Source organism: Apis florea, unplaced genomic scaffold (assembly GCF_048593485.1).
Source record: "Apis florea isolate Af1SG1 unplaced genomic scaffold, ASM4859348v1 contig_3802_pilon, whole genome shotgun sequence".
NCBI classification, from domain to species: Eukaryota; Metazoa; Arthropoda; class Insecta; order Hymenoptera; family Apidae; genus Apis; species Apis florea.
Window position 1 is genome coordinate 2574427 of NW_028256863.1, and position 23941 is coordinate 2598367.

General features: G+C 50.5%; 1 long non-coding RNA gene across 1 annotated transcript in view; it reads left to right on the plus strand.

The window, feature by feature from the left end:
- The window catches only part of LOC147656198 (uncharacterized), a 47590-nt gene that overhangs the window by 15062 nt on the left and 8587 nt on the right, over nucleotides 1-23941 (plus strand). Inside the window, exon 2 of the long non-coding RNA XR_015294944.1 lies at nucleotides 14710-14788. This is a non-coding gene — a long non-coding RNA (uncharacterized LOC147656198). The remainder of the gene's footprint in view (nucleotides 1-14709; nucleotides 14789-23941) is intronic.

Consider the following 23941-nt stretch of genomic DNA (forward strand, 5'->3'; position numbering starts at 1 on the left):
TTAGACGAGTTATTAGCCAATGGACGATGATAAGAAAAAAAGGAAAAAAAAAAAGAAAGATCGCGTAACGAATCTTGACGAATCACCGGATTATTTTTCCTTTTTTTTTTTTTTCCTCTTACAACTCGTACTCCTCCCCCCCACGAATCACCGATTCTTCTTCCTCCCCCTCCTCCTTCTCCTCCTCTTCTTCTTATCGGTGTACGTAGCAATTCGAGTAGACGCGAACAGGTAGTAGTAATGGAATATCCTCGTAACTCTCGTCCTGAGAATCTAATTGTCTCGGCTGCGAGAAGAGGTCGCGTTTTCTCGATAATAAAGAATAATCGTAACGGAGGAGTTAACTGTGTACAGTTAGTCGCGATGCAACGGGAAAAAAGAAGAAAAAATTCATCGCTTAAACAACCGAGATAAAGGAATAATCGAATAACATGGTGGAGGAATCGCGTAGATCGTTCGACGATCGGTTAATCGATACCGGAATTGCTCGAATCCCTTTTTCCTTTTTTCGTTGCGTTGCGTACAATTTATAATCGATATATATATATATATATACTGCTCGCTCCACGACCGAGAGAAATTGAATCGAAACCTTCGATTCGGTGAAAAATCGGCCAAGGCGCTGCGTTTTTCTTTCTTTTTTTCGAGCGAGCGTGACTTTCCACCGGTTCCCACGGGTTCCGCCCGACTTTTGTCGTCGTTGATCGAGCAAAGCGCGGTGGAAGCCAGGAGGAGGCCGAGCATCCTTCGAGCTGCTGCTGACGAGGCCGGACGTACTCGCGCTCATCACGAACGGACGACAGGCACGTAGAACCGAGACTTCTACGTGTGCATCGTACAGTCCCCGCCAACAATTCCCTACCTTCCCGTTTTTAATCATCCGATTCTTTTTTTTTTCCACTCGCGACTTGGATTCCTTCGACTCGCACGGCGTCGTCCGTCGGTGAAATCGAGGGAGGAGAATCTGTTAGAACGAGGAGGAGGGGAAAAGAAAAATAGAAATTCGTGAAAAGGAGAAAAGATCTCGCGGCGGCGATCTGTCATCCGAGGAGGAGAAAATGATCGAAGGAGAAAAGAGAGAGAGAGAGAGAGAGAGAAGAAACGGGAACCACCGTTTTTCCCTTTTTTCAATTAATTGGCCGGTGAATCCGTTCACGCTTTCCGAGCCCCATCCTCGAGAATTATTGCTCGTGCTTTATAGTTCACTCGTTACTTTTAATTGCTCGACATCGAGCAGCCGCTACTGATTCCAAAACCGTCCATTAGTTCACGGATCTTAAGCACGGATACAAGCACACCCGGGTTTTAATTTGAAACAATTAAAATCCTATACGCCGCCGCGAAGTTGCGGAAAACGTCGCCGTCGAGAGAGAGAGAGAGAGAGAGAAGAAGAAGAAGAGAAAAAGAGGAGATACGGAGATATTCTCGACGTGGATTGGATTCCCTCGAGAATCCATCCATCCATCGCCCTTCTTCGCTTCATTCGAAACCGATCGAACGATGAAACGGACTGTACGCGATAATATACGAAGGATCGTGCAACAAAGCCGGGCCACCGTGCGTCTACGTGACACAAGTCCGTACGTGGGTGCTGGACATTTTACGACTTTCGTCGCTCGTGGACTCTCAGCGCGTGGAAAAAGCTCGAGTCGAGTAGCCGAGCCGAGCGAACGGGTTCTCTTCTCTCCCCGAGAAGGGGAGGGACGTTTCTTCCTCCTCCTCCTCCTCCTCTTCTTGTTCGAGGCCGCGCGATTCGAATCTCCCGTCAGATTTTTATCGACGACCACCGAGCTTCGTTAAACTCGCATCTTGATCACACATGAGGCAAGGGGGGAGGGGGAGGGGGTTGCCGCCATTGTCGCTCACCGAGATTCTCGCCCGATCTCTCGCGAATTAATAAAAATTTCCATGGAGAGATAGATATATCTCGCGACCCAGCTGCCGTCTCATCCGAGTAGAGGAAAGAAGAGCGCCGCGAAAACGCTTTCTTTTCCCGATTCGATAAATCACTCGTCCGGGCCGGCCAATTAAAACTGACAATAAATATAACCACCGTCCGAAACGCGCGGTTAAATTAGAGAGAAGAAATCTTCGGATAAATAGAATGGCGCGAGGTTGGAAAGAGAACGATCGAGTCGAAAATCGGAGGTGGAAGAGAAAGAGATAGAGCGGCGAAAGACGCGGAAATCCTTTTCCTTTTTCTTTCGTTCTCCTCTCTCTTTCGCGCGTCTCCTGGTCCGCAGCACTTTTGGGGTCTCGCCTCTTTCCGCTCGTTAGCCGGGGAGCAGTCAGGGGGCTTATGCTAATTTTAAGTAGTCGCCTCCCAGTCGATTCTTTGCTAAAGCTATTAGCCGATCATCTCGGATTATCCCGCGATTCTGGGTTTACTCCGGGACACGACTTTTCTAAGTTTTCTCCTCGGCAACTCGAGAAGAGCCGCGCCGTCCGCCGGCTGCCGTCCTTTCCGAAACGACGACGGGGTTCGCGCCTTTTTTTTCTCTCCCCTTTTTTCCTCTCTCTCTCTCTCTCTCTCTCTCCATACGCGATCGGGCGCCCGTATATATTTGCGGGGGGAGGGTTAGTCCGGGGATTACGCGGCCCAATCCAGGATATGGACGCGCGTGCAGAGAAACGGAGAAAAGAAGAGATGGAAAGAAGGAGAAGAGTCGAGAGAGCCGTGTATAACAACGTCGAAGGAACGAATGAAACCGTGTGTAAAACCTCGCGTTTTAATCTCTGCCCGAAAGAAAGAAAGAAAGAAAGAAAGAAAGAAAGAAATAATTTAATAGGTGATAGAGATAGGCAAGGATGATCGCGACGATCGTTTGTGGTCAGGTGCGGCGGCACGCACCTGTCCCTCCGCGTCCTCTCCTATCGTTTTCATCTATCAAATTGGCCCCGGTACAAGAGATAAGGGAATCTAAAGTGGAGGGGAGAGGATCCGTGACGGGGATCCACCTCGGCTATTATTTGGTCAACGTCAGCCCCGCGCCGTCTCGCTCTGAATTCCCTTTCGAGTCGTTCGAGCCTCTTCCAATCTCACCTGCTCGCCACGCTAAATGACTACTCTCTCTCTCTCTCTCTCTCTCTCTTCGATCCCGTGGCTATCGTTGCCATCGTGACGTTTCCCCTCGCTTTCTTTAACAGCGCCGACTTATCGCGAGGGGCACGTATCGTTAACGACTTTTTCTCTCTGTTTGATCTTGCGGATAAACGCACGCGCGTTTATAACCGTGGCGATCGAAAATAAAGAAAATGAGAGAGAGAGAGAGAGAAGGAAGAGCGGTTTCGATCGAGGCTACGGATGGAAAATTAGTAGCGTAGAGAGTTAGAAAAAGTTTCTCGCGTTTTAGACGCGTTATGAAATTCCTTCCTCTTCGCATTCGTCGTGAGACTCGACGAGGTTCCTTCTCCTCGAAAACTCGTTGTTCTCGAATTTTCGTTCTCGCTAGAAGAAGAAGAAGAAGAAGAAGAAGAAGAAGAAAAGGAGGAAACGGGAGGGGAATGGCTGGTAATAAGGATATAAACCGTCGGGGTCGGGGAGCAACGAGGACGCGCGCAACGCGTGGGATAATAAGTTGATTACGCGGCAAGTTTTATCGAAAAATCATAAAGCAATTAATAACGTTCATTAGAGACGAGAGATGGAGCGGCGGTGCGCGCGCGCGTGCGATAGTAATTCCGTTTGATAGGTAATTAGACGAGGGAGCGGGTAATTGCGTTAATTGAGACCGAGACCAAGCGCGTTGGAACGTTGCGCAAAGCTTGGCTAGATATATGGAACCGTTCCGTTCCACACGCGCATCGTGATCTCTCTAATCGCTCTAATCGCGTTTCTTCTTCTTCTTCTTCTTCTCCTCCTCCTCCTCCTCCTCCTCCTCCTTCTCGTTGGAAATAACGCAGAGCTCCCTTCCACGCCTCCTCTCCTCTCCCCTTTCCCCCTCCCCTCCCCCTCCCCTGAATCCCGTATCGTAGACACCTTCGAGAAAATCGCCTTTCATGGAACGGACACGCACCGTTTTGCAACCGTCCCCAATCGTCTCGATCGAAGACAGAGATCCGCCAGAAAGTGTTCGTTCGATCGACCGAGAACTTTCCACTCGTTCGTTCGTTCGTTTTAAACCAAAATGGGAATCGAGATCCCCTTACAAAGGGGAATATATAATATTTTGGCGCGAATCGACGAGATATGGAAGAATATTTCGAGAGACGAAATGTTAGTTAGGCTGGTCATCAAGTCTAGGGACGAGACTTGCCTTGTGTACGAGTTTTGAAATTTGATCGGATGGTCACGGTGGTTTCGGCCACGTTGTCTTTAACACACTGCGTAACCACGATCGTGTCATCCTGGACATCTGCCGGCCTCTCTGTTATTTTTCTCATATTTTTTTTTTCTCGATCGCGCAATAAAGCCGGTCCCGCCGGTCGTCCACCGGCGTATAATGCGGCCGTAAGCCCTTCCGATATTTCCCATTTCACGTAACGTCTCTACTTACTGCAACAGGGGATGGAAGCTCATATTAAAGCGAAATACGAGGAGGAGGTAGGACGAGGAGAGCGCAGCACTTACACGCGCGTATCGAGAGCGAAGAAATTATTTTCCTTCTTTCCTTTCCTTTCCTTTTTTTCTCCAAACGTCCCCTTCCCCCCCGGTACACGCAGGCACACACGCTCCTCGCGTTGCGTCCCGTCGTTTAATTTTTCCGCATGACGCTCGCGTTTCTACGCTTTATCCACGATCGTGGAACGAGCCGTGTGAATCTGGCGGCGCGATCGGAGGAGAATCGCGATCGAGTTAAGACGCGCGCGCCGTTTGTTGCGCTGTAAGTTTGTGGGAAGAGAGGGAAAAGAAACGGCCGCCGGAAAACTCAACTCACGGCTTTTATGTAATCACGAAAGCACGGCCGTTATTGAAGACGCGAAGTATGGCGCGCTGGGTATTCAGCCTCTCTGCCGATTACTTGCTTACTTGCTTGCTTGCTTGCTTACTTACTTACTTACTTACTTTACCATGGCGCATTTCCCGTCGCGAGAGAAAGAAGGCGGCAGAGACAAGTATCCAATTAAAGGCAGGCTTAGAACGAAACTGCTATCTCTTTTATATATATATATATCTCGTATCGAATCAAGGAACGAACGGGAAACGTAGGTACGAAAACGGCCAAGAAACTCGGCCGTTTAACATAACCAGAAATCGTTATGACTCAATCCGCCACGTAATTGGCGATATCGGGGATGCATATCGGTCGTGACACGCACCCGACAAATTCGAGGAAGGCCTCGATAATCTCGGGACCCGCGCTCTATTATTAATATTAAACTATCTGATCGGCCGATCGGGAATACATTTACATTTCATAAAAGTGAGCCGGGCGTCGCGAGGGGGCAAGGTTATCCGCCAAGGTTGATCCTCCCCCTTCCTCCAGTCGAAATCTGTATCGAGATGTTCTTCGTCTAATTCCTTCTGCAGGGGGTTGATTAGAAAGGGGGGAGGGGAGGCCACCAGCGTTAACGCGCGAGGAGGAAGAAATCGTGGAAATCGGAAAGAAAAGGAAAGAGACGGGAGGCGTCTCCCGTTAACTCGATAATCGCTTACACGAGTATCAATTACACGAGTCGCGCGCTATTATTGCAATTATTCGCATGAATATGAATACAATATACGTACGGGAGACGCGTGTTCCCGCGTTGCACCGATCGAGCAACGATTTGTTTCCGAGCCGCTAATTTGCGGAACAACGCCGATGTCGTTTCGACGAATAATAATCCCGAGTAAGGAAACGAACCGCCGCGATATTCCGCTTCGACGAGTTTTGAATAATACAACGCGATAACTGTCCACCGGTTCCGCGGCCAATTCGTTCTCGTTCGCCTCGAGAACACGAATATCGGAACACGCGATCGGAGATAAAAGTTGTTGTTGTTGTTGTTGTTGTTGCCTCGTAATATCGCGATCAACGTACCGCGTTAGACCACGCGCAGATACAGATTTCTCGAAAATAACGCAGCCAGCATTAATTCGGAGGAGGATGGGGAATACTCGAGTATTCGCGAACTCGAGATCCCGGAAAGAAGAGAGAGAGAGAGAGAGAGAGAGAGAGAGATGGAGACGAGACTCTCCACTCTCTCTCTCTCTCTCTCTCTCTCTGTCTCCTCCTCCTCGTAGAGGAGTATATCCCGGCGTGTGTGCATTAATTTTGTACCGTTGTCACCGCCAGCGTATTCACCATGCGTATTCATGAGACACACCGAGGCTTATAAACGTCGGGCTATTAGCGATACGATTAAAATGTGCATTTCTCCGCGTTGTTTTAAACGTAAACTCTCCGCTCCCGAGGAGGACACGCACCCCCCTCCTCCTCGACCTAACTCGTAACTCTTCCCACGCGCCTATTTCAACTCTAACCGCGTTTCACTTCCGGCCCCTCCGCTTTATCCACCGGAAGAAATAATAATTTCGACCGCCCATCCCGCGTACCCTGCTTAATAACCCCGATTAATTCCGCTTTTTACCATTTTAAGCGAATGCCGCCGAATCGATCGATCCTTCGAGACGAAAAGGAGAAAAAAAAAAAAAGGATCGGCTTTTTTCCTCCTTCTCGCGGTTGCTCCGCGAGAGATCGTTTCCCAAGATCGCGCAAGTTTGCGCGCGAGGAACGTATAGGAGCTAGGGAGCTCCGGGGGCACTTGCGAAGCAAACCTGGAAGAAAAAGGATTCGGGACACGTGGATTTATGGGCATGGGATTCGGGCCCGGGTGGAGAAAAAGAGCCGGGCGGAGAACGCGCGACGCGGATCGAATACTGGATATCGAGGGGGAGGGGGATTCGGCGTTGCATATCCGGGAGCGCGGCGGCGCGGAGGAAAAGCCAGACCCCCCTGTCCGCATCGTTGCAAAACGCGGATGCATTTCGGATGCAGCTGCGAGTTCGTTAGAGCGTCTAACGCGCGTGTGCGAGCCCCAATTGTTTATGCGCGGTGAATGTAGCCGCGGACCGCGCGTATCGGGCAGCGATGAATATGCATACCTTAATTCGCGGGGCTAATTGAATAATTTGTAAAACGCGGCGAACGCCCGGGCCACGACCTTTTTGCATTCTCTCCCTCCTTCCTCATCTCCTCGCCGCCCCCCCCTCCCCTTGGTCGCTCTCCATCCCGGTGGCCACCGACCATCGTCCCAACCCACGTCCAAGCGGAATGATATCCTTACCAAACGGGGGGGGAGAGGGGAGGGGGTAGGAGGCTCCCGGTATGGATAGCTCGCCCGAAATGCGGTTTGGCACCCGTCGGGAACGCGACACCGTTCTCGACCATCCTCGCCTTCCTTCCTTCCTTCCTTCCTTCCTTCCTTCCTTCCCTTCAGAACGCGCGCGCCACCGCGTTTCTATTTGTCCAAGTAAACTCGTCCATCCTCCTGTTCTTTTCTTCTTTTTGTGAAGAGGAGAGGAGAGGAGAGACCCCCTTTTTTTACCGAGCGGAGAGAAGAGAACACGAAGAGAGATAGAAGGAATAGATAAGACGCGAGGCATTTCCAAGTCGATCGAAATCCTAGAATACGAAGAAGAAGAAGAAGAAGAAGAAGCGATCCCGCGGATCAAGCAAGACGACGAGATTCGATCGAAAGTGTCCCTTGTCGATGGCGAGGCACCGATGGTGGAGAGAGAGAGAGAGAGAGAGAGAGAGATGGAGAAAGAGGAGGGGGCGATGGAGAGGGCCTATCCCCCTCCCTCTCTGTTCCTCCGTTAGCTGATGAATGGGCCCAAGGCCCTCCTTACTTATGCGATGCGTGCCCCCGGCGGCATACATCACTGCCAGCTAACGTTTTTACGGGGCACGATGATGCGACGAGCAAGAATATGATTACGCGCGTTAACATTCTCCGTATACACGCTCGCTCGGAGGTCCTTCCTCCAAGGAGGATCCTTGGCCGAGGACGCTTTCGAAACGGAGCAACGATATTTTACACCATTATCGGCGCGGTGTTATTGGTGTAACGATTCGCGCAAACGGAATCCCTCGCGAAAAGCGAAGAAATTACGAGCATCGTCGGACAACTCGAACGCGGATTCCTCCCACGGCTTTATTACGCGTGAAATTGGCGCGTGATCGCTACGCCATCGAGCCGACCAACGTAGTAAGCGGCGAACGCATAAATTTCGTAATTAACTCGCAATTATGATAATCGGCCGACGCGAGGGATACCACCGCCGCTCCTTCCTCGTTCCAGACGGATCGCGATCGTTATCGCCCCGTCTCGACCAACACTCTCTCTCTCTCTCTCTCTCTCTCTCTCTCGGGGAAGAAACGAGCCCTCTGACTCGAGTTGGGAATCACGTCGACTCGTCCTTGTACGATTTAACGTACAAAGGAACGTATATTCCCTGGAACCAGGAGAATATCCAAAGTTGGATGTCGTACGATTGATTTCTCTCCTCGTCTGGCTCTCGACTCGGTCTGGCCACGATCTCGTTTTCGGCAGGGGGAGGGAGGGAGGGAGAGAGAGAGGGAGAGAGAGAGAGAGAGAGAGGCAGGCGCGAGGCTGGCAGAGGTCCTTTGATCCTCGGCATTCGGTGTCGGCAAACAGGAACTCGACTGGTGAACGCAGCCACCGCGCTTTAATACCTCATGCAAATTTCAGGAAAAGGGCACCCCACACGACCCTCCTCCCCCACCCTCGTCCTTCTCGCTTTCCTTCGTCTCATCCTCCTCTCGAGGTCGGGTGATAGCCCGTTATATTGCTTTTCGAACAAATCGTTATCCGGTTCGTACGCTTTACGCCTCTCCCCCTCCCCATATCGGCCCCCGCCGAGCAAATTTCAAATTTACTCCTCGATCGCCTTCTCTCCTCCCCCCCCCCCCCACCTCCTCCTCCTCCCTGGCAAAAACCGGAAAGCTCAAAGCATCGCGCGCCTCTTCCGTGTCCTACCAATCTTCCTCCGCTTTCACTGGGGGGAGCTATTACGCTATTCCTTGTTCCCTTCGACCGATCGTTCCGCTCCCTCGAGTATATCCCTCCACGTGACTTCTTCCACCAGCATAGTTTTACACCGGTCCGATATACATACAATGAGGAGGTGCACCGCGATCGAACGCGCGTAGGCGCGACCGAGCGTCTTTCTTTTCTCTCTGCATCCCCCTGATCCACCTTGGAGAATTTATTCTCGGTGAATTACAGGTTCCTGCCTCCCCGCTTGGAGAGAGGGGGCTCGTCATCCCGGTCTCTGAACCCTGTGGATTTAGTGAGAGACGAGCGCGTTTCTCGCGTTCTCGGTGTCAATTATCCCGTCGAAACGAGAGCAGGGCGCAATGTTTCGTTCGTTTTGTAAAGTGTCGCGCATCGATCGATTCCGCTCATCTCGGAGAAGAGATAATTTTGCGGGTGCACGGCCCCCGGCGGTTTTCGAGGTTTCGCGGTTTGGGAAGTGTCCAGTCGGCGTAGCTAGGGTACACGGGATTTTCGCCTATATATTTGTCTACGCGCCCATGCCCCAAAGCCGTTCGTTCCAACCAACGAACCGCATAATCCTTGACGAGAGTAGCTCGTCAATCACGGCCCCGATGCGCTAGACGAATCGATACGAATTTATCCGCGCCCGCTACTCCACTACCATCCGCTTTACCATCGTTTGATTCGCTCTCGTTTCGATCACCAAGTCGATGAATCGAGCACGTTTTCGACATCGAGAACGCTCTTGCCGTTTCGACCGATCGTGTCCGTTCCCACGATTTCGCGTATCACGATTCGGAAGGGAGAAACAGAGAGAGAGAGAGAGAGGGAGGGAGGGAGGGAGAAGGAAAAAAGAGAAATAAAACGGTGATAAAACAAAATCGAAAAACGACCGCAAAAGTTTGACTATCCTATCGTGGTCTAAACACCAAGGACCATCGACAACTCGTAACTCGTTCCTGAAAAACGCGTCCAAAAAAAAACACCATCCATCTCTCTATCCGTCCATCGACGAATCCATCCGTTTATCGATCGATTAGAAATTAAAAGACAGCGCGAATCGTCGTTGCCTCCTCGCCTCGATGCGAGAATCAATCCCAAGTTTTCGCCAAGTGACGTAAGATAAAGAGAGAGAGAGAGAGAGAGAGAGAGAGAGAAGAGGAGGAGGAAAGAATGGGAAATTCGTGGAAAACGATTTGTGCGTGGAAAGTGGCGGAGTCTGCCTATCTCTGCCGAGGAATCCGGCCTCGGTGGAGGTGGTCCGTGTACCAAGGTGGGTACCAGAAGGGTACCAGAAGGAGGAATCATGGAGTCCTCGGTTGGGCGCGGGTAACTTTTTTGCACCGCGAAATGGCCCGGAGAATGTCATCCAATGAGGGTGAAGTAAAGGGAAAACAAGTAAAATAATGATAAAAGGCGGAGCCCGCGGCGTGATTTGATTGGTCGAGATATCGCCGGCGTTCGAGTCAACCCGCGAAGAAGAGGGGGTTGTCCTCTCCTTTCTCTCTCCTCGTCTTTCTCCCTGGCCCACGTCTCTCTCTCCCTCCCTCCCTCCCTCCTCTTCGCTTCTCTCCACACCGCACACCTTCGTCCCGATTTTCTCTCTCCTTCGATCCTTCTCCCTTATGTCCGCCTCGTTTCGCTTCCCTCTACGTACGCTCTCTCTTACACGCGCGCTCACACATCACACACACACACCGCGCGCGCGTCGGCTTACTTTACTCTCCTCTCTCCTCCGTTGGTCCATGCTCCGAGATCGTGTCCTGACTCTGGCAGAACCATCGGTTCTCTCCCCTCTCCTTTCTTCCAACTCTTTTTCTTCTTTTTCTTCTCCTCCTCCTCCTCCTCTTCTTCTTCTTCTTCTTCCCCTTCGTTCTCCGCGTCGTCGTCGTCGTATTTCATTCCCCTTCCTCTCCTCTTTCTTATTTTCCTACTCGCGAAAATTGAAGCACGAGCTTCAGCTGGTGTATTCGGGAAAATATACGAGAGATATGTAATATTCAACTCGACCCCGCAACTTCCTGTTCGACCGATGTTTAATTCCGATAATAGTTCGGGACTAGAATGGAAAAGGAGAAGGAAAAGAGATACGTGTGAGATCTCCGTGGAGGAGAAAGAGCGTGACCAGCCGCGGAACCATATGCGGGAGAAGCATAGGTCAAAGGAATGATTAGCGTGGAGCGAGAATTCGAAGGCCGTCACGTGTTCCGAGGGCGGTTTGCGTTGCGGAAAAGTATATTGACTCGTGATACGCCATCTGTGCGAAGGAGGCCACCCTCACTCGTCGCCGGCATTATTGGCGAAATTAATAAGCCCGGCCACCGCCGGATCGCTCGAAATGGAATGGGAAGCGGTTAATTCTGCCTTTACCCATGTTGGCGGATGGGCCCGATGTTGGCGGATTAGAAACCTTTCCAAACGAATGGAAATTGTTTGCTCGGCGTGGAAACCGTACAGGGGTAGGTTGCCCCTTTCCTTCCACCGCCGCGCCTATCCTAAAGAAGCATCGGGTAATAAATTATCGGCCGGACGAATTCAGTTGCCGTAATCTCTGCGATACTCCGCGTTAAGCGGGACGAGTTTTCCAAATAAGAATCGACGATATATATATATATATATATCGATTAATTGCAGCCGATAATTTGTCGTATACTGATTTATCACTCGTTCTATCCCTAATGAATTCCCCTCTCTCTCTCTCTCTCTCTCTCTCGTTAAATTCTCCCTCCCCCTTCTCTCGAGAATACACGTGTTCTCGAGAGAATTAATCACGACTGTAACACGTAAGGTCGAGCACCAACTGTACCGTAGTAACCGTGCGAAATCGATAGTATTCTTGTATGTCTCAACGAGTCGAGAACGGGTTTTTCGATCGTTGGAAAAAGAAAAAAAAAAAAGAACGACTATTCTTCGTTCGCACGGGTGCGTAGTCGCGCGTATCGTGGTCGTCGAAATCGGAGGGAGAGAGAGAGAGAGAGAGAGGCGGAGGAAAATTAACGCCACCGAGAATCAAGACGACAATGTGATTCATCAGTTAAATCCGCGTGCATAATCCTTTACACAGCGTCCACGATCCCCGTCCCCCGAGCAAGCATAGATGGGGATGAACCAGGCGGAGGAGAAACGGCGGGGTTGACGATGGCGGTTGGTTCTGTCAGCAGGGACCACGAATTATAATCACAGTTGTGGTTCATGCGGCGGGGTGTGGATCGAGGTGGACGATAGAGGAGGAGGGAGGGGGAGATGGAGGTGAGAGAGACGACGACGGCTACGACGACGACGACGACCACGACGACGTTCGTCCGTTTCGAGAGGGGGATGGAAAAGGGATGTATTTACCCGGGTACGGTATACACCGGCGCCACCGAGGACGGACCTAGATGGAAATCTGCGGCATTCAGAGGCACTGGCCAAGAAAATTGGCTGACAACATTTCGCACGGGCGTCGAATTGCTCGATCCCCTCCCTCGCTGGACGGGGAACAACCGTGTTCACCGATATTTACGCCGGACGAGCTGCGGACGCACCCGTTCTAAATCGCACCTTTATTTCCATCCTTTATCTCCCGTCGTTGGCGAAAGTGCGTCACACGGCGCGACGATTCTCCAATTTCCTCCGTGGAGGGAGGAAATTAGAATGCGATCGGTCGACGAGGAAGGCGGGCGTACAGGCGTCTCTAATAAACGGGAGCGTTTATCTCGGGCAGAAGGCTTAGAGAGGCGTTTCCGACTAGGAGCCCTAATAATGATCGCCTCGTGGCCGGCCAATCCTCGGCCAAATAAATCCGGCTTGATTGAATCATTGTCGAGCGAAACCGCGTTAAATACCCGTGAAATTAACCGAGGCGATCCTCCATGCGCGGCACGCGATCGTTGATTGGCTCGAGGGTATATATCTCGCTTTTAAAGCGCCGTTAGAAGGCGCCTCCGCTCCATTGATTAATGATTCGTCCGAGCCATCATCGTCGCAACTTTAAATCTCCACCCTTCTCCTTCTCTCCTCCATCGAGAATTCCAACGAATTTCCTTTCGCAATTCTACGCGTCCCGACCGTCGCGCCACTGACTCAGCCACGCGGTTCGTCGAGTTAATCGGCCGCGGAGGTGAACGGTCCATTGTTCGTACAACGCGTCGAAAGTAGGAAGAAACGCTACTAGGTTAAACCTACTGCGTCCCTTTGTCTTCGAGACAACGCTAGCAGTCGATAGGACTATTGGGGGGAGGCGGACATATGGGAGCGCCATGTGGTCACCACCGTGGTATCGTTCGACGAAACACGGAAAGAGTGAGGGGGAGAGAGGCGACCCTTGAAGCGACCGCAAGAGGTGACGGGGATAGCGTAGGAGAGCAGAGATTCGAACGTATCCGACGGCTAAACGCTCTCCGCAATTTGTAGCAATTTGTTAAGTAGCCGGCCGGAACATTACCTATATTGCGTTCGCCCTCCCCTTGCAAGATATACGGGGGGAGTAGGTGCAGATTTATCGTCCCGTGTCCGCGACGGACCGAAACGGATCGGGTGGAAAGGAGCCACGACCCTGACTCCGGATAAATTCACTCTCTGAACGCGTGCGCTCGTTTTTTTTTCCTCTTTTTTTTTTTTTTTTTTTTTCGAACAAGCAAGCCTTTTGCGAATTCGCGGAAAGGAAGGTCGCGGGGGAGGGGGAGGAGGAGGAGGAGGAGGCCTCCATTCATTATGAAAAGAGGCGGTACCGGCACCGGTGTTGTGCCTCCAAGCTGAAAATAACTTGACCTCGTTCCACCATCGAGTCGACGCGATTCGACGCGCGCGCCTCCACTTTTCGTCGAGTCATCGCCGATGAAAAGCAAGAAAGAAGAAAAAAAAAAACGCGCGGAAGAAGCCAAGTACACACACACACACACACACACAAGTGGCACGGAAGAAGCCGCGAAAGGAAAAAGGAATCCGTTGTAACGCAAGGATTCCGTGAAATCGGGGGGGTGAAGTCGGGTCGCCCGGCAGACAATTTAAATCGTAGGTAAACGTCGAGGGTGCTCGTTTTATCCCTCGAGCAGGTCTTATCGAAATCTCTCTCTCTCTCTCTCTCTCTGTTTTTCGAGGGCAGAGGAGGACTTCGGAAGAAGATTCGAGACGACGAGGACGACGACGAGAAGAGCGAAAGAACGACTTCTCGGTCTTTCGTGGATGCTTTTAGTCGATGAGTTTCGCTTCCCTACATCCCGTTTCGCTTTCGTCTCCGTTCCGTGGCATCGATGTCCTGCCCTAACCCAGCTTTCTCATCCATATGTAACAGTCGCCTGGTATTAATGACAGGGGGAAAGAGGAGCACGGAGCACGACATGTCGAGTTTCTTTATCCTAGAAACTCTCGCTCTACTCGCCTCCCACCGTCCCATCCTCCTCGGTTACGCGGTATTGCGGTTTTATCGTTCCCTTTTTCATTAGCCCGATAAAGGGATAATGGAATTATTTGTTTCCACCGTTTATTATATTGCTCGACCGATTGCATCACCGTGGCAATTCGCGATTGCCGGCCATAAGTTATTTAGAACGACCGCGCCTTCCCACTACTACTACGCCGCCCCGTCGAAATGCATCTGTCGTCGAAAATCAGAGACAACTTTTCCTTCGATGAAATCTGAACGCGTGGAATCTGGGTCGAATGCTTGACCCTTCCATCGAACCTTTTTTATTCTCTTCGAAACGAAATTCGTACGTCGAAGCGTCGTCGTCTTTTTCTTCTTCTTCTTCCTCCTCCTCTTCTTTTTCTCTTTTGTTACAGATGAGGACAAGAAGACGACAACGACACCGAATAGAAAGGGAAGAGGAGGAGAGAGCATCTACGTGCTATCGTGACGAACGTAAGAACCGAGTCTATCTGTCCGAGAAAAAGAAAGAAAGAAAGAAAGAAAGAAAAAAAATCGTCTTGTTAGCATCAAGAAAATTACGGTTGCAAGAGACGGCAATAGATATTTTCATAATCGTCGTCGAATTATCGTATTCGGTCTGGCAAAAAAAATTACCGACATCCGTCCACCGATTGATTTTCGTGGAAGGGCCACACAGGGCGCGCGCTCGATCGTGGCGGCGACCCTTTCGTACGCGACGATAATAATAAGCGACGACGTAACGGATGAACAACGTTGAAAAAGCGGCGAGCGATATCCGCCAGGTAGGCGAGCGTAGTGGGTTACGTATTAACGAGCGACCGTGTTAAACGTAGACGAATGTCGAACGAATGAAAGAGCGCGACACGCGTGTCGATTCGAAACAACCGTTTCCCTCCGAAACGGTTCTCTCGACACAAGGAAGAGGAACCGTGTCCACCATCGTGTCCCTCCTCGAGCGAGTTTCGAATACTCGTTAACCGGCCGAGGAGAATAGGATCTCGCCGTCCTGTATGGCCGCGGACATATGTCAGAATTAATCGCACAATGAAGCGCGGCGCACAGGTTGAAGAGGGGAGAAAGAGTGAGAGTGGCCGACACCCAGACAGTTTTTCAAAGGTTGGGTAAAGAGGTTGATAAAGAGGCGGCAATCGGTTAGGCTTTTTAAGCGAGGCGCGATGACGGCCACTTACCTGCAGTCGGCCGGTGGCACTCGAGCCGACCGTCGTTCGTGGACAATCGTTCGTTGAAAAGACCAGGAAGAGGAAGAGGAGAGAGGGGTTGTCGCGTACGCGCGTTTGTTCTCTTCAATGCCATCCTCCCATCCATCGGCATCAGTTACGGTCTCTTTTTCGAAGGAATTTTTTCTTTCTTTCTTTCTTTCTCTTCCTCGCCGTCTCTTTTCCCTTCCCTTCCCTCCCCTTCCTCTCCTCTCTTTTCTCTCGACTCGAACACGTTCGATTCATTCCGGCCGTTACACTTGCAATTGTGGCGCCATTTGCCTGCAACTTCTCCACCGTAGGCATAAGGTTCCATTAACGGGATCTAAGTAAGGATCGATTCGATTCGTAAATGCTCCCAGCGCGCCAGTTTAGTCCCGCGTAAATTGTCTTCTCCCCCTTCCCTCTCTCTTTCTCTTTCTCGTTCCGTTCGTTTTTGCACGTGCGTTTAACCGTACAAATTACACGACCCCCTCCTCTCCTCCCCTCCCACGAATACCGAGCCGAACCATGCCCCGCGGCTCCAAGAGGAAAAGCGACGAGGAGAGAGAGAGAGAGAGAGAGAGAGAGAGAGCAAGGTCGAAAGAGAGGAAGATTCGAACATGTGGCATCATTTGTTACGTTGCAAAGTGGGGTTGGACGCCTGTTGGACGACCACGGTTTTATCTAAACTCGCTTAACTCGCGTCTCCCGATCGAACACGCGTTCGTTCGAAACGATTTATCCCCGGCGGTTAATCCGCATTTCTTATTCGAAAAAAGATGAAAGAAGACGAAGAAGAAGAGACGATTTCTTCCTATCCATAAAATCGCAGGTTCGCTGTCAAATTTGTCGCTGGCAAATTGGGGAGGGGATCGGAGGAAAGCGATGGAAAAAGCGTGAGAGAGAGAGAGAGAGAACTGCGTGGCGCACAGGCGCAGACACACTGGATGGGGGATCTCGGTTTCCGTGGACATATGGTCAGCCGTGGCAAAAAAGCGGTACAGAAACGGCGACAGAAGTTGGGAGTGTCGGCGAGCGATATATCAGGGCTTAAACTGTCCCGTCGTAGCAAGCATGTCCTACCCGCGTGCACCCTGACCGAGTGGATGGTCGACTGACTGGTTGGTTACCCACCGCCGGCTCGGTGATTCGCTCGGTGCGCGTATGGCATCCTCGTCCTTCGAGCCAGGGGTGGTTTGCGAGCATTAGTTAATAGGAGGAAACGCGTTAACGCGAAAACGAAGGAGCGGATCCTCCCAAACGGATGCGGTTTCCAATCTGTCCAGGCTTTCACGCTTTTTCGAGTCTCGAACACGATGGATGGAATTTCTCCCTCCCCAAACTTTTCCAAGTTTGCGAAATTCGGTGAAAAAAATTTGCAGAGCGACTTTGTAAAGGCGTAAAGGCAAAGGTAATCAGGGTCCACTTCTCGTCGTGCTCGGAGAAACTTCATTACGCATTCAGCTTGGAGCCGGGATTATCATATCCAGAAGAGTCCTTTGACGAGCGGATCGTCGTCGTCGTCCTCCTCCTCCTCCTCCTCGATTCCCCGAGAGCGGGGAAAGGAGCGTGGAAAAATATAAAACTCCAAGAATCTCGGCGGCCGGCGTCTACGCGGGCCAGCTACCAGAAACGACAGACGACTTCCAGTTAGAGGAGAGCGAAACTCATCGTGGACGCGCGATGAATAAAAATCGTTTGAAGTATCGCTAGGTGCAAATTAACGCATAATCGTCAAACGTAATGAGAACCCGCCCTGGACGAGTAAACCAGAGACGAGTCGCCCTCCTATGTGCAATCATTCTCCTCGGCCCACTCTCGCCGCCTTGCCTCGCCAAACTTTGATTATTTTTATAATAACTTTGCGACGATCCTTCCGCTCTCCGTCCTCGCTTCCCTTCGAGGAAGCCGCCTTGCTTTTCTCCTCGTCTCGTCGACGACGAATAATTACTCGTTAAAATGCACCTGCGTTTTCAAAAAAAAGAAAAAAGAGAAAAGATAACGAGGGCACGAGGCCCTCGACGACGAGGGCAAACGATCCGTACGTGTTCGTCCGATACGATCGTCGATCAGGATTCATCGAAGCGTGAGCACGAACAAGGCGGGCGACGCGTTTAAAAGGTTTTTGCTCGACGTTTGTCGCGACGCGGAGAGGAGGAGGAGAGGAGAGGCGGAAGAGAGATCGCTTTTTCCACGGTGCTTACGCAACCCTTGCCGAGGCACGCGGTATCAATTAATTCCGTCCATATATCTGGCAGGATAGGAATCGCGCATTGTGACCGAGGCCGAGGACCGCTTTCTCGGCTCCGGCCGACGGCCAGCCTCGTTTTCTCTCGTGACGGCACGTGCCGTGCACAATGCCACCGACGACTTCCACGATCATCGTCCACGATCGACACGCCGTCGCGCCCTTTTCGCCTCCCCAAATACCAAAGACAAACAACACCACCGATACCGAAGAGCATTTATTCCCCGATTCTCTCTCTCTCTCTCTCTCTCTTCCGATCCCCCCAATATCATCCTTTGTCCGCCCTGCCAGGGATGGACCGTGGTGGGCGGGTTCCTCGCGCACGCTCCTCCAACCTCTTTCCTCTCCTACCTCTTTTTATTTGCAACCTCTGCAAATTAACGAGATCGCCGCAACCGGTACTACACGCTTCTCCATACTTCTTTTCGACTCGATAGTGGAGAAGAACCGATCGAGCGCCTCTGCGAGTTTCGATTCAAATTTCGGCCGAGTGTTTCTTGCCCCGCGGAAAGGATTCCGGGATTCGTGGATTTTTAATGCCGGCCCGAATGCCGGTCATCCGTTTCTTCTCCCTCGATCCTCTAACGAGCGATCGCCTTGTTTGGCGTTCCTTCCGTCTGCATTCGACGCTTTTGCGCCGCACGCACGTATTTATTTGGATCGGGGATCCATTAGCGATTTGCATCGGCCTCCATTTCCGATCATCGTCGTCGCGATTCGATCGGTTTCGCCCCGTTTCTTTTCATTTCTTCCTCCGAGAAATCGAGGATGGAGAAGGAGGAGGGGCTGGTGATGATCGCGAGCGAGTTGGAGATCTCGCGACGATGATGAATCGAGAGGGCTCGATCATCGGGGTTCGGGGGCGAAGCGCGGCCGAAAAGTTGGCATCTGCCGGTCGAGCGGAAAAACCGCAAAGGAATCTTCGGTTGGGAAAAACCGAAGGCGTGGCGGCTGATGGATGAAGATCGATGCCGTGTACGCCGCGACGCATCGTGCCTCCCTCCCCGTCATTACACTTCATATTCCTCCACCGTGTCGACTTAATGTCTTTCGACACGTGCGAGGATCGAAGCGCGCCAGGTGGCTGCCCTCGCCACGTTTAAAAGCTCCGACCATTTTTACGACGGCACGCGAGACACGGAGAAGAAGAAGAGTTGCGGGGAAAAAAAAAAAGGCGCATAAATCGCCAAACTTTTCCAACGAAACGGAAGAAACTCGTTCCATTTTAGAGATAGGGGAATCGAATCCCTCCCTCTACATACGTTTTCCTTCCAATTCTTCCGCGATCGCACGATTTTACCGAATTCCGTTCCCCCGACCGCGAGATCTTTTATTACCGATTTATCCCTCGCATCCATTCTTCTTACATCTTCTTTTACGAAGAAAAAATATTCCAACGAATCATCGTCGATATTGTTTGACGAGTTTACCCCACTCTCCCTTCCCCGAATAATCGTTCCTTTGTGCCCGACTTTCTTTCACCGACATTCGTTCGAATCGAGGAGAATCTAAATCCAGGAGGAGCGTTTAGGCAGGGGAAGCTGTCAGCCCGCGATTATTGATGACGCGCATTGATGACCGACGCGCTGAAAGAGCGCTGACCGCTGTCTTTAGCTCGCTAACGCGAACATAATGCCCGGCTCTTTCCCTCGTAAGGGCGTCCACACGACAATACGATTTTCATTTTCGGCCCAAGGGTAAAGCAGCCCACCCCTCTCTTCCCTTTCAACCCGCCTTCCTTCTCCTCGAAACGCGTTCCACGACGACGACGACGACGACGCGGCCAAATCTCCTCCTCTCGTCGCGGTTGTCGTCCCCGCGAACACATCGGAGGTAATGGCGTGTGCCCTTTCGAAAGCCTCCTCCCCGCCGTTCCACACGATTTTGCCCCGCATCGTTCGCCCTTATTTATCACTTTCCAGTCAAGTTTCCACGCTCCTCTCACCCTCGCCCTCGAACGAGAGAGAACGCTAGAACAGAGGGGAGGAAACGAGCTGTGGACGTTTATCCGTCATAAAGCTCACCCCGCGTTAAGGACACGCTCTTCCGGTCAATTGTCCTCCAACATCCAAGTGTAAACTAGTCTCCTATAATTAATATCTCGACATCGTCCACTTTTCTTCAACACCTTCCTCCTCGAGAACTATCCGCTCCATCAATAATTAATCCGCCACTAATTTATGATCGTCCATCTTCTTCTTCTTCTTCGAAGATGGAAGAAGAAACGGAAGGGAACCGCCGTTGTTTCCAGCGAATCGGGGCGGACAACGTTGGGCCAAGTAAAAAGAGAGGAAGGAAAAGAGATAAAGAGTCGGGTGTGCAAATAAAGCTGACGCGGAGGATCGCACGTGTGTTTGCCGGTACCCGCGGCGCCCTGCGAGAGGTCCACGGAGCGGAACTGCGGAGAAGGTTTCGGTATCAAGCGTAATGGGAAGAGGTTGCGTCGGGGGTCGCCGAAGGGAATAAGGCTGACCCGTTGCGCAAATCCGTAAAGGGGAGTCCGCGACTACGGAAGGGATCGGGGCCGCCACGTGACGAGCGTGTTTGCTGGGTACACATAGCTCGGTGTTTGGTACACACGGCCTTGGAAGGCACAATGCTCGATGGGCTCCACCAAAACAGCGACGCGACGCCGGCATAAGCGATATTTGTGTCAGCATAAAGGACCCCCTAAAGCCGTGTTAAAAGAACAACGTCCCCCTCCATTTCACCTCCTCTCTCCAATTTTTCCCTCCCTCTCCGTCGGACGAAATAGCGGAGCAAAGGTGACGCGTGTTTTTTTTTTTTTTTCGCGCTTAATGTCTTCTCGAAATTTCGTTCGCTTGGAAAGAACGATTCCTTCGTGTGTGCATTTAATACTGGAAGGATATTCCTCGATTAACCGATTTATCGGCTCGTTCATCGCACTCCCTTCCCGTGTTTGTATCGCGTACCTGGAATTCTATACCCTCCGCGCGTTTGCATATTCAACCTAATCGCGATCCCTCCCTTTCCTCGCCGTTTTTCACGCACTCCCATCCAAAACGGTACTCGAGTTTCTACGATTATCGTCGAAGAGGAATCATTCTCTCAGCCGAAACGGAAGCGGAGGAAAATATTATTCGGCGGGAAGGAGTAGGAAGCAATCGGATTAACGTGGAGAGACGTCGGTGGCAGCATAGGATTAATCGGTATGGATAGTCAGGGCAGCGGCGAAAGACTATGACGGCTTAACTAGAGTGCGCCAGCTCCCACGGAGATCGGACACCAGACAATCCTTCCTGCCTCTCCTGCGGTAGACTTTATACACCATGGTGATGCAAAGCCAGACATTTCGTTCGGACTTGTTTTGCTCGCGATAAAAGTAATAAAGGCCACGATGACGTGTTTATTGCGGATAATTTTACCAACTCGCAAATTGCTTATCTCTCCAACGCTACCGTGTCTCTGGTCTAAGGTTGGAAAGGTTGGAATATATATACATACCGATAATATACGTACAATCGTGGTCGAGCGAAAAACCGACCGTTGGAAAATAACAAGTTTGTCCTCTTCTGGGTTATCTATCTATCTGTTTATCGTTTGTTCGCTTTGTTATCACGTGGATGGAAACATTTTCAAACGCGAAAGAAATAACAGTAAGGGAAAGAATGATAGGAAAGATCGAGTAAAAAGTAAAGTTTTCAACCCTTTTCGATCCCTCTTTCGGGGAGAGAGAGAGAGAGGTAGCAACTCGAGATGATTTCACGAAAGAAATAAAGATCCTATTCGCGATATTAATACCTGGCTCTTGTTAACTAACGTGATCTAGCGTGAATCGAATCGAAAACGGGACACGAGCTCGCCAAAGAGTTGAAGGAATAAGGAAAGGAAGGGTGTATGAAACGAGAAAAACAATTAAAAATACGTACGTGGGGAGGATTGGGGTACGGTGCTCGACTTCCGTGCGAAAGCGCAGCTGAAAAAAATCCGCTTTCAAACGAGCCGGAACCCAAAGAGCGTGCCCCGCGAGGATTTTCAGCTAAACGACCGTTGGCTAATGTTCGCCGAGGACGAAACCTCGTGCACCCGGTCCTCTGCACCGACGACAGTCGCATTAGCCACAGGACGAGGTTACAATGGACCCCTCTGTTTTTCACGCTCCATCGGGATGAAGCTGGGGGAGAGAGGGAGGCCCACCACCAACCCCCCTCGGTGCCCTTCTTCGGTCAAAAACCCCCTACTTAGCGGAGAAGATTTGTGAATCAGACCGTCGCGTGCGAGATAAGGGAAAAAAAAAAAAAATAAATTTGACGAATCATCGAATCGTGTCCTTACCTTTTCGTCTTCCCCCCTTTCTTTTTATTATTAACACCAGAAAAGAGATTCGATTTGGTCGTCGACGAAATATCCCGCGAATATCTCTTCGTGTGAAGTAAACGTGTTACGTGAACGAGATACGATAACGAGATTCTACGCAGTTATAGCGCGCTTTGGAATACTATAAATATTTATAGTGCGGACTCGCGTAACGCGTCGCTCGACGATCCACGCACGAATAAAGATTCGTCGTACGACGTTCTCGCGAAACGATAATAATAACAAACGATATCGACATAGGTGTTGCCGCGATTAATTCCTCCTTTCTCGTACGTGTATATATATATATATATATATATAGTATTTCGAAATGATAGAATTGGAACGAAGAGATTCGTGTTTCGAAAAAAAAAAAAAAAAAAGAAAGAGAAAAAGAGAATCTTTTTGAAACACGAGGAGAGAATTGTTTCGAAAGTCAGAAAAATATTCGTCGTGGAGGATTGGTTTTGCGCACCGTCGGTGTCACGCTAAATCTCCGGCGCATTGTTCGCGCCCCCTCTAACCGTCACGATTTTCCATTGGCACCCCTCGAAATCCAGCCAGCGCAGTCAACCTCCACCCCTTAGCTCTTGCTCTTGTTGCCCTCATCCCCCCCCTCCTCACGCGTCCGTCAGCTTCGCCCCCTCGGATTTCGTGATCACCGCGCAACGAATATATCCGTCCAATCGAGTAGTACGACGGTTAACATTCGACCGGCTACACCCCACGAGAACAACGTCGTCGGTATCTCGCTCGTCATCCTCCTACACGTTTCCTCCTCCCCTCCTTTTTTTTCGCTCCATGTTTCCTCCCGTTGTAATAGATTTTTTTCGACGCGTGTCGAGAACGTTGAAGGAAACTCGTGTAGATTTTTTTCTCCGATTCGCTCTTAAATGTATAACCTCTTCGATAGGATCTCGTGGAATTTTTCTTTCCTCCATCATTCCTCCCGTTGCAAACGTTGTAATGACTTGATTTCAAGAAACTCGTGTACATTTTTTTCTCCGCTTCTCCATTAAGATTCGCTCTTCGAGCAGAATTATTATTCGTGCATTATTCGAGATTTTTCGTTCGAGGATTTCGGGAATTTTTCTTTCCTCCATCATTCCTCCCGTTGCGAACGTTGTAATGACTTGATTTCAGGAAACTCGTGTACATTTTTTTCTTCGCTTCTCCATTAAGATTCGCTCTTCGAGCAGAATTATTATTCGTGCATTATTCGAGATTTTTCGTTCGAGGATTTCGGGAATTTTTCTTTCCTCCATCATTCCTCCCGTTGCAAACGTTGTAATGACTTGATATCGGATATTTTTTCTCCGATACGCTGTTAAATAATGTAATCTCTTCGAATACCTCGTGCGTTCGAGATTTTTCATTCGCTTCGATTTTCGGGAATTTTTCTTTCCTTCCATCTTTTCTCGCGTTGTAACAAATTTTTTCGACGCGTGTTGAAGATTTGAGGAAACAGATCTTTTCTCTTTTCTTTTCTTCATCAAAGTTCCAGCTTAAATGTACAACCCGTTCGAGTACTCTCGCGTATTTTATTATTCGTTCTTCGTTCGCTTCGATGTGATTTTACGACACTTAGGAAGAATTTCGAAAATTCTCATCCTAAAAGCTCGTATCGCGTTGGACGGTGTTGCGAGGGGGGATAAATCGCTTTTCCAACGTTTCAACGTGATATTTCACGTGTCCGATTGGGGGTGATTAACGGGGACGATTAATAATTAAGATCCTCGAGCGGGATCTTCCCCTGGAAAGCCGCGGGCTTCTCTCTCTCTCTCTCTCTCTTCGTCGGGAACAGCGGGTAATGGCAATTTACGCGTCCCGCGGGACCAGATAACTTCATATCTTCCCGGT